We start from the raw sequence: 17,220 nt of genomic DNA on the forward strand, positions 1-17,220 counted from the left end.
AAGCACACCTCCCTCCATCTCAAGTCGAATTTCGTCTTTATTACGCATTGGTACATTGCAGCAATGGTAAATTAAGTAGATAAACGTCTGATCTTGATGTGTGTGTGAATATAATTTCGCTGTCAAAGCCGACTAAGGAATTCCGAGTGATATACACACCACTCCACACTCACAAGGGAGAGTGAGTAAGTAATTTCGTAAAAAAAGAGAAGAGCATGCCAACAATGGGTAACTATTATAGTTAGGTTCTCGATCACAGTAAACCCGTTGATTTAGAGTTTATTTGCACAATGACCACGTCATATTAGATGCCATTTAAATACCAAATCCAGTTCTCCACTAAACGCAAACACAAGCTTAACACTATTTAACCCATCTCTACTAGCCTTTTCATAACCAACCACTAAGCTACCTAAACCAGTTTCCACACTTATATAAATAGACAAAAACTTCACCCTATATAACCTATCTCAGAAAACAAACAAAATCAATTAATATTGCACTAACTGGCAACCCCCCATTCATAAAATCAACTTCTTTCCTTCCAGACCGACCATCCATCGTATTTGCTGCTCGCACATAATCTTTAATCTAAAGTTATTAAATGATATTACTCACCTCACTCTCCTTCTTTCTCCTCCTTCCTTCCTTCCTTCCTTCCTTCCTTCCTTCCTTCCTTCCTTCCTTCCTTCCTTCCTTCCTTCCTTCCTTCCTTCCTTCCTTCCTTCCTTCCTTCTAACTCGTTCCAGTTGTTCAGCTTCGACCCATCAAACCCGGACTCGACTGACGACTCACTTCTGCTGCTCGTTCCAAGGTTTTTTCCTCATACGATGCTGGCTAGTGTGAAGTAATTACTGCAAATCAAATTAACACGATTCATTAATGTACATAACCAATTAACATCATCGTCTCCTACTTGATTTTGACTAGTTGATAGGGTTGTTTTTGGTCTCCCCGAAGGGAGTGGACCGATCCCAGAGGTACTGCAATACCGGGCCGATCCGCGGCAAAGGTGGAGCAAGCTCCTAGCACTTCGCCATGTTGCAAAAAATCAGTTTAATATCAAGGATCCCACATGGGGATCGTATCAGATATAAAGCTGATAAGAACAGATACTACACTTTGATCTAAGCCGATAGGCCGAGAAGCGATAGGAGTCATGGTTGCTCTGCAACACCAGGCAACAATTGCGGCTGGAAACCACGTAGCGAGTTTCAATTGCAAAAGGGCATGTGATTATCGTTGGGTAATATTCGAATTCAAGCATACATATAAACGCCATGCAGTAAAGGCTTTAACTATTTCTTACCTGATCAATGAATTTATATATATATGCAAATTCATGATATTACATGGTTTCGTTCATGAGTAGTGAATATGTAACTGGCGGCAAAGTGGTAAACAGACTCGCGTGGCGTTTCACGAATTCGCTCCTGGCCAGGGAGTATAGCGCTTAACTCTAATATATAAACCTTCATTTGTCATGTGTCTTAAGGTAGCTACAGCTTTTGAAAAGTACAATAACGAATTAAAAGTGCAAGGGGCCTGTTATCGCCAACGCTCGTCAACAAATATAAATAGGAGACGTTCTCTCTCTCTGATACCATAACAGAAAACGAACAGCACTATTACGCGCCAACTATTACATTTTTGTATATATATCACGACTTTTTCACATCTAACACTTTGCTTGATACATCGTTTTCATAAACCGGAGACGAGGCGAAGTGAGGCAGGGCTGGGTGACGAGAAGCGAGAGGCGAGAGGCGAGAGGCGAGAGGCGAGAGGCTAGAGGCTAGAGGCTAGAGGCTAGAGACGAGAGACGAGAGACGAGAGACGAGAGACGAGAGACGAGAGACGAGAGACGAGAGACTAGAGACTAGAGACTAGAGACTAGAGACGAGAGACGTGACGCCATGCCATGCCATGCCATGCCATGCCATGCCATGCCATGCCATGCCATGCCATTCAATGCCTTGTGATTCAATACCATGCAGTTCAATGCGATGCGATGCAATGACATGCGATTCGATGCCATGCGAGGCGAGGCGAGGCGAGGCGATGCATCATCTAACATAACGTGATTCCCTGGAAAACGACTCTGTTGTTGAGTGAACAACAAAGTTAAGATATAACAAGATGTAAGTAATTCGAGAAGTCTGAGTACTGTAGGTACTATTGCAAATTCATTGCTTAATATATGTGAATGTGTACGAAATCCATCCATCGCTTTTACCGAGTATACAAATACTCACTCATTGTTGGTGTTTAGGGAGGTAAATGAAGTATTGCAAAGCTAATTACGAAACTAGCTTTCACAATGACATTTGGTGGTTGGTCGCTTTGCAAATTATAGTAGATTCTATATCAATTTTATTCGTTATTTTACGTGAATGAATGAATGAATGAATGAATGAATGAATGAATGAATGAATGAATGAATGAATGTGTGCCTGCATACATTGCCTAAATAAAATATGTAAATATACGGACGGTGGTGGCGTTTAGAGAGGTGAATGAATCATTTGAAATCTAATTAGGAAACTAGCATTCAAATGGAGAGGGGTGAGAGTGCAGGTGCGCTTGAACTTGGGTGGGTTCTGGGTTTCGTTGACGTATATATTACAGGTGAATATGTGCATCGAATGCTCGATTGAAGTATATAAATACACATTGTTAGTGTGTATTGAGGTAAATGATGGATTGTAAAGCTAATCAAGACACTAGAATTCACTTTGAGGCTAGTGGCTGGCCGGCTGGCAAGCGTGGAAGTGGCAAACGATCGTTGAGTTGCCGTGTAAGACCACGCCAAAGCAACACCTCCCTCCATCTCAAGTCGAATTTCGTCTTTATTACGCATTGGTACATTGCAGCAATGGTAAATTAAGTAGATAAACGTCTGATCTTGATGTGTGTGTGAATATAATTTCGCTGTCAAAGCCGACTAAGGAATTCCGAGTGATATACACACCACTCCACACTCACAAGGGAGAGTGAGTAAGTAATTTCGTAAAAAAAGAGAAGAGCATGCCAACAATGGGTAACTATTATAGTTAGGTTCTCGATCACAGTAAACCCGTTGATTTAGAGTTTATTTGCACAATGACCACGTCATATTAGATGCCATTTAAATACCAAATCCAGTTCTCCACTAAACGCAAACACAAGCTTAACACTATTTAACCCATCTCTACTAGCCTTTTCATAACCAACCACTAAGCTACCTAAACCAGTTTCCACACTTATATAAATAGACAAAAACTTCACCCTATATAACCTATCTCAGAAAACAAACAAAATCAATTAATATTGCACTAACTGGCAACCCCCCATTCATAAAATCAACTTCTTTCCTTCCAGACCGACCATCCATCGTATTTGCTGCTCGCACATAATCTTTAATCTAAAGTTATTAAATGATATTACTCACCTCACTCTCCTTCTTTCTCCTCCTTCCTTCCTTCCTTCCTTCCTTCCTTCCTTCCTTCCTTCCTTCCTTCCTTCCTTCCTTCCTTCCTTCCTTCCTTCCTTCCTTCCTTCTAACTCGTTCCAGTTGTTCAGCTTCGACCCATCAAACCCGGACTCGACTGACGACTCACTTCTGCTGCTCGTTCCAAGGTTTTTTCCTCATACGATGCTGGCTAGTGTGAAGTAATTACTGCAAATCAAATTAACACGATTCATTAATGTACATAACCAATTAACATCATCGTCTCCTACTTGATTTTGACTAGTTGATAGGGTTGTTTTTGGTCTCCCCGAAGGGAGTGGACCGATCCCAGAGGTACTGCAATACCGGGCCGATCCGCGGCAAAGGTGGAGCAAGCTCCTAGCACTTCGCCATGTTGCAAAAAATCAGTTTAATATCAAGGATCCCACATGGGGATCGTATCAGATATAAAGCTGATAAGAACAGATTTAATTTTTTATTGACGAATGTTTTACATATTGCTTACAATAGCCTTGTGTCTTCACAAGGGTGCATGGGTACATAGTTACATTGGTGTGCATAGAATACAATATACATTTTCATACATATGTGGTTAAGGGATCTTTATTTACATTGTGCCGTCTGCCATTAAAAAACTCAAAACAGATGTAATATACAAATTGATATTCTGAAATGAGAAAAAGGTACAGACATGTAAAACTAGTATTGTCGAGCGCCTGTGATGTGCTCTATGTACATCATCCGTGACCACCGGATGGTGTCGCTCACGCATAGCCTCCTGAACAGCCTCTGATATCTTCTAGAGGCCAGCCTGTTCATTGGTTTGTCGTTCTTAGGGTCGTATGACCCGAGTGATCCTACAATGAAGGCATATACAGTGACCTGCCTGTAGGTCCGTCTCATTGTCGCTGCTAGCTCTGCATACTTTTCTTCTTTGCCTAGTCTAGCTTCTGCAAAGGCGTCTGGTCCGTTTTCGAAGGGGCAAGTGACGTCAATCAGCATCACCTCTCCGTTCTTTTCTAGAACAATGTCTGGTCTTAGTACATTGTTTGTTCCTGGGACTTGCCGGTTAGTGGATATGATCTTCCAGTGTCTTCCTTCTGAGGCCTTCAGTATACGATCGACCAGCGCGTTGTGTCGCTGGATCATCGCATTTGACAGCCTCAGGCAATGGTTGATGACGTGGGGTAGCGTCTCATTCTGGTGGCGACATCTCCTACACCGTTGGTCTCCGTTGATGTTGAATCGGCGGGCTCCGTTTAGGGGTAGAAGATTCAGTCGTGCCCTGTGGATGAAACGCCAGTCAGCAAAGGTTGTAAAAGCCCCGTCCCTAATAAATGCAGACGAGGCCCTCTCCCTCCCAACTTGCTCCATTACTTTCCCCTGGTCAGGTTTACTTCTCAGGTCGTCGTCGCGAAGGCCTCTGTGATGGTTTCTGATGTTCCTTGCGACCAACCTTCTTTCTTTGTGAGTCATAGTTCTTTCCCCACAACAGACTTCCAATGCATCTCCGTCTGTAGACCACTTGGTGTTCAACCTTCCTGACGAGTTGCGGGCTCTTGACCAGAGCGTCTCATGTCCAGAGGGTCTTTGTTCCAAGTCGTCTTTTGAGAGATACTGGCATACATTTTCCAGAGTTGCTTCTTGGCGAATTCTTCGCGACGTTACTCTCTTGCAGTCGTCCCTGGCAATATTCCTCGTTTCTAGATCCGGCGTGGTGAGTAGTTTGAATGCGGAGTCTATGACGAATATGTCAGAGTCTTCTGCGGCGAGGGGTATGCCGCACGAGCCTGCTGCACTCTTTCCATACAGGTAGCCATTGGTCGCCCGCTGTGGCAGGTATAGAGTTTCTTTTATTAGTGGTCTTAAACGGTCATCAAGTTCCTGCCAGTCTCCCTTTCTCAGTTGCCAAGTTCTCATGGCGAACACCGTTGTTGGGAAGACGAAGGACTTCAGGGCATCGATCCTCTGCCAGGGAGCCAGTTTACTTGACATTATGGCTACGCCTAGTTGCTTGAACTCATCGATTGCGTTTGCGTTCGGGAGGAGGTGGAAACCTACCGGTCTACCTAGGAATTTGGTTTCCTCCCCATCTCGTCTGCTGCAAATCTGCGATTCCCCTATTGTAAATCTGGAGTTTCGCATTCCCCTTGGTTGTCGTCCAGACATGTGCATTGACGAGCATTTCCTTGGGTTGAGTTTCAGATGCAACTCTTCACAGGCTGCAGAGGTGATGTTGATGAGGTTCTGTAGGCCTTCCGCTGTCCTGGAGAGCAGGGTTATGTCATCTGCGTAGGCAAGGCAGGGATGCTTGAGACCTGGGTCTGCTTGTAGTCCGGTGTTGATGATGGACCTCACTATAGGTTCAATGGCGATGTTGAACAATAGGCCACTGATGGGGCAACCTTGTCTGACCCCACAATCAGCTGGGATATCATTTGTTTCACCACTCGCCGTTTGAATCTTTGTGGAATTTCCTCTTGTAATGCCCTGGATCACCGTGACAAAGTCTGCTCCCACGCCCATCCGTGTGAGGGAGGCGTCGATGAGTTCTAATGGCACGGAACCAAAGGCGTTTGTGAGGTCAAGTGACGCAATGCAAATCTCTTTGTTGCTGTCTCGTGCCTCGTCAAGGTAGTGCTGGATGATGTAATTGTGCTCAAGGACCCCGTCTGATGCCATAAATCCTTTTTGCGCAGAGCACAGGGCCTGATTTTGCTCAATCCATCTCCTGAGTCTTGCGGCCAGAACTCCTGTGTACAACTTGTAGATTGTCCTACACAGAGCAATGGGCCGCCAATTATTGATGTCGTGTGGGTCACCATCCTTGGGAATGAGGATGGTTCTTGATGTTTTCCAGTCCTGGGGGATCTTTTTCTGTTGCAGGCAGATGTTGAATATCGCCGCTATCACCTTACAGTCAGGGTCAGCCTGTTTCCAGTGTCTGTAGGTGATTCTGTCATTCCCAGGGGCGCTGTTTTCAGCTCTCATCAGCCTAACCCCCACTTCCCCTTCTCTAATTGGGTCCAGATTAATTTCAGCGCGATCTTCCTGTGCATCCGATATGGACTGAAGTGTGGCTGGGTCTTCTATTGGTGGTTGAGCGGCTAGGACTTCTGAGAAATGCCTTTCTATGGTCTCACAGGGGATCTCACAGCGGCGACTTTCTCCTGATGTGATCAGCCTCACTGCCCTTCGTCTGTTCCTTCTGTAAAGGCGTTGGATCGCCTTGCAGTTGTTGACATCGATGGCTGGGGGGGCTGGTCTACTCTCGTCTATCCGGATGTTGCAGTGGGCTTGGACCGCTTCTGTAATTTCATTCAGGAGGCTCGAGAACTCGTCCCAGTTCGGGGAGCGTAGCAGTGCCAGCAGGGGAGCGTAGAAGGGTTCTAGTGCCCAGTCTTGGGTCGCCTCATCTGGTTGCAGTTCTTGTTGGTCGGCCTCGTCTGGTTCTTGATCTAGCCGTACCGCTTCATCACCGTTGTCAAGTATTTGAGACACATCTCCCCCGTGGTCTTCATTGTCGTCCTCGCCGCTCGCCTCTGGGGAGGCCCGGTCTTCGTCCTCACGCCCTGTAGGATCAGGGTGGATAGGAGAGGGGTGTTGGGGGAAAGGAACCTGTATCACAATGGGTGATAGAGGGGGGGGTGGTCGGTGAGGCTGTGGGTGCTGGAGAGGGGGTAGGATTGGTGGGGGTGAGGGGGTGGGGGATGGTACTGGGGATAGCGGAATAGGTGATGCGGGTGGTGGTGGTGGGGGTGAGGGGGTGGGGGATGGTACTGGGGATAAAGGAATAGGTGATGCGGGTGGTGGTGGAGTGGGGTTGGTGGGTGGGGGGGGTCGGGTGTCAGGGCGGTGAGGTGCTGGGTCAGGTGCTTGGGTTCGGGGTGGCTCCCTTCCGTCTGGGTCCTGTTGGTTGTCGTTCCGTCGCTCCGGGCCTGTTCGTCTCACGTGATACAGTTCATGACTCATTTTCCCTATGACTGAATTGCATGAAAAGTCGCAATTCGGTCTGTTACATGGGAACGCTAACTGGACGCTGTCATCTTGTCTTGCTGCCATAATACCTTGAAGCCGAGCACATGAGTGGGTGGACGGTCTTTGTCCCAATGTTTTTCTGCACCCTGCACACTTGTATCTTGTTCGCCCGATCTTAATGTTGTGGCCACCACTCAGGTGTCTCACTAGGGAAACTCTTTGACACGTCCATGATTTCCCTGAGTGGACGTGAGGGCAGGCGGTCTCGGTGCACTTGAAGTGTCTTGGAAGTGGGAACCAAATGATGAGGGTTGTTCCCTGTCTTTGTGGCTGTTGGTCCGCACTTGGGGTGTCTGGGGCTGCCCTGTTCGCGTTGTTCTCTTCTCCAGGGGCAGGGGACCCACGGTTGGGGGGTCTTTGTGTATTATTCTGATCGTTTATTCCTCCAGGGGTTCCGTTCCTTACGTGGTTCAGGAGCCCGTTGATCTCCTGGCTCATTGTTAGGGCATCCTGGCCGTCATTGCTGCTGTCGGATTCATTCTGTACCCTCCTGAATGTATAGCGCCTGTTCCGGGGTCTTTGGGAGACAGGGCTATCCCAGAAGTCCCGTTCGTCGCTGACGCCGACCCCTAAAACCGTCGCCTGGCCTGTGGCTGTCTGGGAGTCGTCGCTGGGGTCGGCCCTAGTGGTGGAAATCTTGGTGGAGCCAGGGCCGGCCCTCAGGGGTGTCTTGCCGGCCCTCAGGGGTGTCTTGCCGGCCCTCAGGGGTGTATTGCCGGCCCTCAGGGGTGAATTGCCGGCCCCAACACCACCGGGTTTTCGTGTGTAGTGTGTTCCTGGGCGAACGTCGCTGGCGCCGACCCCTGGTCCAGTTTCTACAACTATGGCTGTCTGGGAGTCGTCGCTGGGGTCGGCCCCAGTGGTGTATGTCCTGGCACTGCCAGGGCCTGCCCTCAGGGGTGTATTGCCTGCTCCAGCCCTTAATTGTTTGTTGGTGGAGTCAGCCCTAGGGCTAGTGTCGCTGGAGCCGACCCCGGGGCTTGCGTCGCTGGTGCCGACCCCCCGATCCGCGGGCGTCGAGCCGGACCTCAGGTGTGAAGCGCCCGCCAATCTGGGCTTATTGGTCTGGTCGCTTAAGCCGATTCCGCCAGCTGATCTGATTAAGTCGCCTAGGCCGACCCTCGATGTAAAGCTGTAGAACGGCGTCCTAGATGGGGTCGTCCTTGGAGCCAACATATCCGGGTCGTCCTCGGGGCTGTCATCGCTGATGGTGATCATCTCATCAGGGACTACTTTCACATTCCTGGTCCCCGGGTTTGTCCTGCCGAAGGTGGTCCCAGTAGAGGTCCTCCTCGAGGCCGCCTCGCCAAGGGCGACCCCGGTGGTGCTGGTGGAGTCACGGGGTATCCTCACATCTCCTTCCACACCCTGCGCGTCGACCTTACCCTGAGCCAGCCGCACAGGACTGGCCCCAGGGCAAGGGAGTATGGTCCTCCTCGAGGCCGCCTCGCCAAGGGCGACCCCGGTGGTGCTGGTGGAGTCACGGGGTAGCCTCACATCTCCTTCCACACCCTGCGCGTCGACCTTACCCTGAGCCAGCCGCACAGGACTGGCCCCAGGGCAAGGGAGTATGGTCCTCCTCGAGGCCGCCTCGCCAAGGGCGACCCCGGTGGTGTTGGTGGAGTCACGGGGTATCCTCACATCTCCTTCCACACCCTGCGCGTCGACCTTACCCTGAGCCAGCCGCACAGGACTGGCCCCAGGGCAAGGGAGTATGGTCCTCCTCGAGGCCGCCTCGCCAAGGGCGACCCCGGTGGTGCTGGTGGAGTCACGGGGTAGCCTCACATCTCCTTCCACACCCTGCGTGTCGACCTTACCCTGAGCCAGCCGCACAGGACTGGCCCCAGGGCAAGGGAGTATGGTCCTCCTCGAGGCCGCCTCGCCAAGGGCGACCCCGGTGGTGCTGGTGGAGTCACGGGGTATCCTCACATCTCCTTCCACACCCTGCGCGTCGACCTTACCCTGAGCCAGCCGCACAGGACTGGCCCCAGGGCAAGGGAGTATGGTCCTCCTCGAGGCCGCCTCGCCAAGGGCGACCCCGGTGGTGCTGGTGGAGTCACGGGGTATCCTCACATCTCCTTCCACACCCTGCGCGTCGACCTTGCCCTGAGCCAGCCGCACAGGACTGGCCCCAGGGCAAGGGAGTATGGTCCTCCTCGAGGCCGCCTCGCCAAGGGCGACCCCGGTGGTGCTGGTGGAGTCACGGGGTAGCCTCACATCTCCTTTCACACCCTGCGCGTCGACCTTCCCCTGAGCCAGCCGCACAGGACTGGCCCCAGGGCAAGGGAGTATGGTCCTCCTCGAGGCCGCCTCGCCAAGGGCGACCCCGGTGGTGCTTGTGGAGTCACGGGGTAGCCTCACATCTCCTTCCACACCCTGCGCGTCGACCTTACCCTGAGCCAGCCGCACAGGACTGGCCCCAGGGCAAGGGAGTATGGTCCTCCTCGAGGCCGCCTCGCCAAGGGCGACCCCGGTGGTGCTGGTGGAGTCACGGGGTATCCTCACATCTCCTTCCACACCCTGCGCGTCGACCTTACCCTGAGCCAGCCGCACAGGACTGGCCCCAGGGCAAGGGAGTATGGTCCTCCTCGAGGCCGCCTCGCCAAGGGCGACCCCGGTGGTGCTGGTGGAGTCACGGGGTAGCCTCACATCTCCTTCCACACCCTGCGCGTCGACCTTACCCTGAGCCAGCCGCACAGGACTGGCTCCAGGGCAAGGGAGTATGGTCCTCCTCGAGGCCGCCTCGCCAAGGGCGACCCCGGTGGTGCTGGTGGAGTCACGGGGCATCCTCACATCTCCTTCCACACCCTGCGCGTCGACCTTACCCTGAGCCAGCCGCACAGGACTGGCCCCAGGGCAAGGGAGTATGGTCCTCCTCGAGGCCGCCTCGCCAAGGGCGACCCCGGTGTTGTTCGTGGAGTGGGCCAGCCTCACAGCGCTGACCCCCGCTTTTCTGCCTCGGGCGTCGACCCCACCCCGAGCCAGCCTCCCAAGACTGACCCCAGAGTGGGGGAGTATGGTCCTCCTTGAGGCCGCCTCGCCAAGGGCGACCTCATGGCCGGCGGTCGTCGTCATCCATGCAGTAGACTCATCAAGGTCGATTACCAGGCAGTCGTCATCACTGGAGTCGTCATCTTCTTGCAGGGTTTGGTCCTCCACCCCCCCTGGGACCATCAGCCTTGAAGGCCGTCGCGGATCCATCACATGTGATGGATGCGCGAGGCCGTGACTGGGCTAGAGACAGACATCGACTATGTTGCCCCATTAACTCCGAAAAACGGGCGTGCGGACGACAACATAGTCAGTGTTTTTAGCATAGGCTATGTTCGTCCTCCAGCACCTGGCTCAAGGCACAGATGTGGAGGAAGACAGAGTCTATGGTCTCTCCTTCAGGCGACTGGCCCCGGACAGGCCAGCCCCTGAAGGTCGACGGCAATCACGGGGGACTTGCCGTTTTGCCAGCCACTATGTAAAGTTTGAGAAGCTTGCTCCCCCCTTTACCAGTGATCGGGTCTGGGCTAACTCCCAAAGCCGCCACTAGATGGCTGGACGGTCGGTGTTTGGTGAAAGCGCGCTCGCTGATTGGGCCGGTCCTTTAACTCCTTCTTACCCGGAGGGGAAGGTCGTGCGGACACCGACACAATCTATGCAAGCATAAATTGTGTTTCCCTCCGAGCTCCTTGAGCCTTATACAAGGCAGAAGCTCAGAGAGAAACGCAATTTATTGCGTTTTCCACCGAAAGACTGGCCCCGGACAAGCCAGTCGGTGGGGGTGGACAGCAAGCCGTGAGGCTTGCTGTCTCACCGGTGTGGGCGGATGGGCGACGCGGCGACCCAACTCCCTCTCCCCTGGTAGTTTTAAGACTACCAGGATCGCTGAAGTGTAGATTCTACTATTCCTTTAACTCCTTGCGGGCGTGCGGACAATAGTACAGTACTACACTTTGATCTAAGCCGATAGGCCGAGAAGCGATAGGAGTCATGGTTGCTCTGCAACACCAGGCAACAATTGCGGCTGGAAACCACGTAGCGAGTTTCAATTGCAAAAGGGCATGTGATTATCGTTGGGTAATATTCGAATTCAAGCATACATATAAACGCCATGCAGTAAAGGCTTTAACTATTTCTTACCTGATCAATGAATTTATATATATATGCAAATTCATGATATTACATGGTTTCGTTCATGAGTAGTGAATATGTAACTGGCGGCAAAGTGGTAAACAGACTCGCGTGGCGTTTCACGAATTCGCTCCTGGCCAGGGAGTATAGCGCTTAACTCTAATATATAAACCTTCATTTGTCATGTGTCTTAAGGTAGCTACAGCTTTTGAAAAGTACAATAACGAATTAAAAGTGCAAGGGGCCTGTTATCGCCAACGCTCGTCAACAAATATAAATAGGAGACGTTCTCTCTCTCTGATACCATAACAGAAAACGAACAGCACTATTACGCGCCAACTATTACATTTTTGTATATATATCACGACTTTTTCACATCTAACACTTTGCTTGATACATCGTTTTCATAAACCGGAGACGAGGCGAAGTGAGGCAGGGCTGGGTGACGAGAAGCGAGAGGCGAGAGGCGAGAGGCGAGAGGCGAGAGGCTAGAGGCTAGAGGCTAGAGGCTAGAGACGAGAGACGAGAGACGAGAGACGAGAGACGAGAGACGAGAGACTAGAGACTAGAGACTAGAGACGAGAGACGTGACGCCATGCCATGCCATGCCATGCCATGCCATGCCATGCCATGCCATGCCATGCCATTCAATGCCTTGTGATTCAATACCATGCAGTTCAATGCGATGCGATGCAATGACATGCGATTCGATGCCATGCGAGGCGAGGCGAGGCGAGGCGATGCATCATCTAACATAACGTGATTCCCTGGAAAACGACTCTGTTGTTGAGTGAACAACAAAGTTAAGATATAACAAGATGTAAGTAATTCGAGAAGTCTGAGTACTGTAGGTACTATTGCAAATTCATTGCTTAATATATGTGAATGTGTACGAAATCCATCCATCGCTTTTACCGAGTATACAAATACTCACTCATTGTTGGTGTTTAGGGAGGTAAATGAAGTATTGCAAAGCTAATTACGAAACTAGCTTTCACAATGACATTTGGTGGTTGGTCGCTTTGCAAATTATAGTAGATTCTATATCAATTTTATTCGTTATTTTACGTGAATGAATGAATGAATGAATGAATGAATGAATGAATGAATGAATGAATGAATGAATGTGTGCCTGCATACATTGCCTAAATAAAATATGTAAATATACGGACGGTGGTGGCGTTTAGAGAGGTGAATGAATCATTTGAAATCTAATTAGGAAACTAGCATTCAAATGGAGAGGGGTGAGAGTGCAGGTGCGCTTGAACTTGGGTGGGTTCTGGGTTTCGTTGACGTATATATTACAGGTGAATATGTGCATCGAATGCTCGATTGAAGTATATAAATACACATTGTTAGTGTGTATTGAGGTAAATGATGGATTGTAAAGCTAATCAAGACACTAGAATTCACTTTGAGGCTAGTGGCTGGCCGGCTGGCAAGCGTGGAAGTGGCAAACGATCGTTGAGTTGCCGTGTAAGACCACGCCAAAGCAACACCTCCCTCCATCTCAAGTCGAATTTCGTCTTTATTACGCATTGGTACATTGCAGCAATGGTAAATTAAGTAGATAAACGTCTGATCTTGATGTGTGTGTGAATATAATTTCGCTGTCAAAGCCGACTAAGGAATTCCGAGTGATATACACACCACTCCACACTCACAAGGGAGAGTGAGTAAGTAATTTCGTAAAAAAAGAGAAGAGCATGCCAACAATGGGTAACTATTATAGTTAGGTTCTCGATCACAGTAAACCCGTTGATTTAGAGTTTATTTGCACAATGACCACGTCATATTAGATGCCATTTAAATACCAAATCCAGTTCTCCACTAAACGCAAACACAAGCTTAACACTATTTAACCCATCTCTACTAGCCTTTTCATAACCAACCACTAAGCTACCTAAACCAGTTTCCACACTTATATAAATAGACAAAAACTTCACCCTATATAACCTATCTCAGAAAACAAACAAAATCAATTAATATTGCACTAACTGGCAACCCCCCATTCATAAAATCAACTTCTTTCCTTCCAGACCGACCATCCATCGTATTTGCTGCTCGCACATAATCTTTAATCTAAAGTTATTAAATGATATTACTCACCTCACTCTCCTTCTTTCTCCTCCTTCCTTCCTTCCTTCCTTCCTTCCTTCCTTCCTTCCTTCCTTCCTTCCTTCCTTCCTTCCTTCCTTCCTTCCTTCCTTCCTTCCTTCTAACTCGTTCCAGTTGTTCAGCTTCGACCCATCAAACCCGGACTCGACTGACGACTCACTTCTGCTGCTCGTTCCAAGGTTTTTTCCTCATACGATGCTGGCTAGTGTGAAGTAATTACTGCAAATCAAATTAACACGATTCATTAATGTACATAACCAATTAACATCATCGTCTCCTACTTGATTTTGACTAGTTGATAGGGTTGTTTTTGGTCTCCCCGAAGGGAGTGGACCGATCCCAGAGGTACTGCAATACCGGGCCGATCCGCGGCAAAGGTGGAGCAAGCTCCTAGCACTTCGCCATGTTGCAAAAAATCAGTTTAATATCAAGGATCCCACATGGGGATCGTATCAGATATAAAGCTGATAAGAACAGATACTACACTTTGTACTTTGTACTACACGAGAGACGAGAGACTAGAGACGTGACGTGACGTGACGCGATGCCATGCCATGCCATGCCATGCCATGCCATGCCATGCCATGCCATGCCATGCCATGCCATGCCATTCAATGCCTTGTGATTCAATACCATGCAGTTCAATGCGATGCGATGCAATGACATGCGATTCGATGCCATGCGAGGCGAGGCGAGGCGAGGCGATGCATCATCTAACATAACGTGATTCCCTGGAAAACGACTCTGTTGTTGAGTGAACAACAAAGTTAAGATATAACAAGATGTAAGTAATTCGAGAAGTCTGAGTACTGTAGGTACTATTGCAAATTCATTGCTTAATATATGTGAATGTGTACGAAATCCATCCATCGCTTTTACCGAGTATACAAATACTCACTCATTGTTGGTGTTTAGGGAGGTAAATGAAGTATTGCAAAGCTAATTACGAAACTAGCTTTCACAATGACATTTGGTGGTTGGTCGCTTTGCAAATTATAGTAGATTCTATATCAATTTTATTCGTTATTTTACGTGAATGAATGAATGAATGAATGAATGAATGAATGAATGAATGAATGAATGAATGAATGTGTGCCTGCATACATTGCCTAAATAAAATATGTAAATATACGGACGGTGGTGGCGTTTAGAGAGGTGAATGAATCATTTGAAATCTAATTAGGAAACTAGCATTAAAATGGAGAGAGGTGAGAGTGCAGGTGTGCTTGAACTTGGGTGGGTTCTGGGTTTCGTTGACGTATATATTACAGGTGAATATGTGCATCGAATGCTCGATTGAAGTATATAAATACACATTGTTAGTGTGTATTGAGGTAAATGATGGACTGTAAAGCTAATCAAGACACTAGAATTCACTTTGAGGCTAGTGGCTGGCCGGCTGGCAAGCGTGGAAGTGGCAAACGATCGTTGAGTTGCCGTGTAAGACCACACCAAAGCAACACCTCCCTCCATCTCAAGTCGAATTTCGTCTTTATTACGCATTGGTACATTGCAGCAATGGTAAATTAAATAGATAAACGTCTGATCTTGATGTGTGTGTGAATATAATTTCGCTGTCAAAGCCGACTAAGGAATTCCGAGTGATATACACACCACTCCACACTCACAAGGGAGAGTGAGTAAGTAATTTCGTAAAAAAAGAGAAGAGCATGCCAACAATGGGTAACTATTATAGTTAGGTTCTCGATCATAGTAAACCCGTTGATTTAGAGTTTATTTGCACAATGACCACGTCATATTAGATGCCATTTAAATACCAAATCCAGTTCTCCACTAAACGCAAACACAAGCCTAACACTATTCAACCCATCTCTACCAGCCTTTTCATAACCAACCACTAAGCTACCTAAACCAGTTTCCACACTTATATAAATAGACAAAAACTTCACCCTATATAACCTATCTCAGAAAACAAACAAAATCAATTAATATTGCACTAACTGGCAACCCCCCATTCATAAAATCAACTTCTTTCCTTCCAGACCGACCGACCATCGTATTTGCTGCTCGCACATAATCTTTAATCTAAAGTTATTAAATGATATTACTCACCTCACTCTCCTTCTTTCTCCTCCTTCCTTCCTTCCTTCCTTCCTTCCTTCCTTCCTTCCTTCCTTCCTTCCTTCCTTCCTTCCTTCCTTCCTTCCCTCTAACTCGTTCCAGTTGTTCAGCTTCGACCCATCAAACCCGGACTCGACTGACGACTCACTTCTGCTGCTCGTTCCAAGGTTTTTTCCTCATACGATGCTGGCTGGTGTGAAGTAATTACTGCAAATCAAATTAACACGATTCATTAATGTACATAACCAATTAACATCATCGTCTCCTACTTGATTTTGACTAGTTGATAGGGTTGTTTTTGGTCTCCCCGAAGGGAGTGGACCGATCCCAGAGGTACTGCAATACCGGGCCGATCCGCGGCAAAGGTGGAGCAAGCTCCTAGCACTTCGCCATGTTGCAAAAAATCAGTTTAATATCAAGGATCCCACATGGGGATCGTATCAGATATAAAGCTGATAAGAACAGATACTACACTTTGATCTAAGCCGATAGGCCGAGAAGCGATAGGAGTCATGGTTGCTCTGCAACACCAGGCAACAATTGCGGCTGGAAACCACGTAGCGAGTTTCAATTGCAAAAGGGCATGTGATTATCGTTGGGTAATATTCGAATTCAAGCATACATATAAACGCCATGCAGTAAAGGCTTTAACTATTTCTTACCTGATCAATGAATTTATATATATATGCAAATTCATGATATTACATGGTTTCGTTCATGAGTAGTGAATATGTAACTGGCGGCAAAGTGGTAAACAGACTCGCGTGGCGTTTCACGAATTCGCTCCTGGCCAGGGAGTATAGCGCTTAACTCTAATATATAAACCTTCATTTGTCATGTGTCTTAAGGTAGCTACAGCTTTTGAAAAGTACAATAACGAATTAAAAGTGCAAGGGGCCTGTTATCGCCAACGCTCGTCAACAAATATAAATAGGAGACGTTCTCTCTCTCTGATACCATAACAGAAAACGAACAGCACTATTACGCGCCAACTATTACATTTTTGTATATATATCACGACTTTTTCACATCTAACACTTTGCTTGATACATCGTTTTCATAAACCGGAGACGAGGCGAAGTGAGGCAGGGCTGGGTGACGAGAAGCGAGAGGCGAGAGGCGAGAGGCGAGAGGCGAGAGGCTAGAGGCTAGAGGCTAGAGGCTAGAGACGAGAGACGAGAGACGAGAGACGAGAGACGAGAGACGAGAGACGAGAGACGAGAGACTAGAGACTAGAGACTAGAGACTAGAGACGAGAGACGTGACGCCATGCCATGCCATGCCATGCCATGCCATGCCATGCCATGCCATGCCATGCCATTCAATGCCTTGTGATTCAATACCATGCAGTTCAATGCGATGCGATGCAATGACATGCGATTCGATGCCATGCGAGGCGAGGCGAGGCG

At 48.5% G+C, this 17,220-nt stretch overlaps 3 non-coding genes and 1 pseudogene across 3 annotated transcripts; all 4 read right to left on the bottom strand.

Moving 5' to 3' along the window:
• Positions 1 to 958: 958 nt before the first annotated feature.
• Positions 959 to 1,152, bottom strand: LOC123751204 (U2 spliceosomal RNA). The gene has a single exon (XR_011227016.1). It is a non-coding gene; the product is annotated as a U2 spliceosomal RNA (small nuclear RNA).
• A 2,610-nt stretch (positions 1,153 to 3,762) lies between these two features.
• Positions 3,763 to 3,943, bottom strand: LOC138361543 (U2 spliceosomal RNA; annotated as a pseudogene).
• A 10,109-nt stretch (positions 3,944 to 14,052) lies between these two features.
• Positions 14,053 to 14,244, bottom strand: LOC138361538 (U2 spliceosomal RNA). Its single transcript, XR_011227018.1, has one exon. It is a non-coding gene; the product is annotated as a U2 spliceosomal RNA (small nuclear RNA).
• Positions 14,245 to 16,122: 1,878 nt separating this feature from the next.
• On the bottom strand, positions 16,123 to 16,316 carry LOC138361544 (U2 spliceosomal RNA). Its single transcript, XR_011227022.1, has one exon. It is a non-coding gene; the product is annotated as a U2 spliceosomal RNA (small nuclear RNA).
• Positions 16,317 to 17,220: the final 904 nt, after the last annotated feature.

Source organism: Procambarus clarkii, unplaced genomic scaffold, assembly GCF_040958095.1.
Source record: "Procambarus clarkii isolate CNS0578487 unplaced genomic scaffold, FALCON_Pclarkii_2.0 HiC_scaffold_446, whole genome shotgun sequence".
NCBI lineage: Eukaryota > Metazoa > Arthropoda > Malacostraca > Decapoda > Cambaridae > Procambarus > Procambarus clarkii.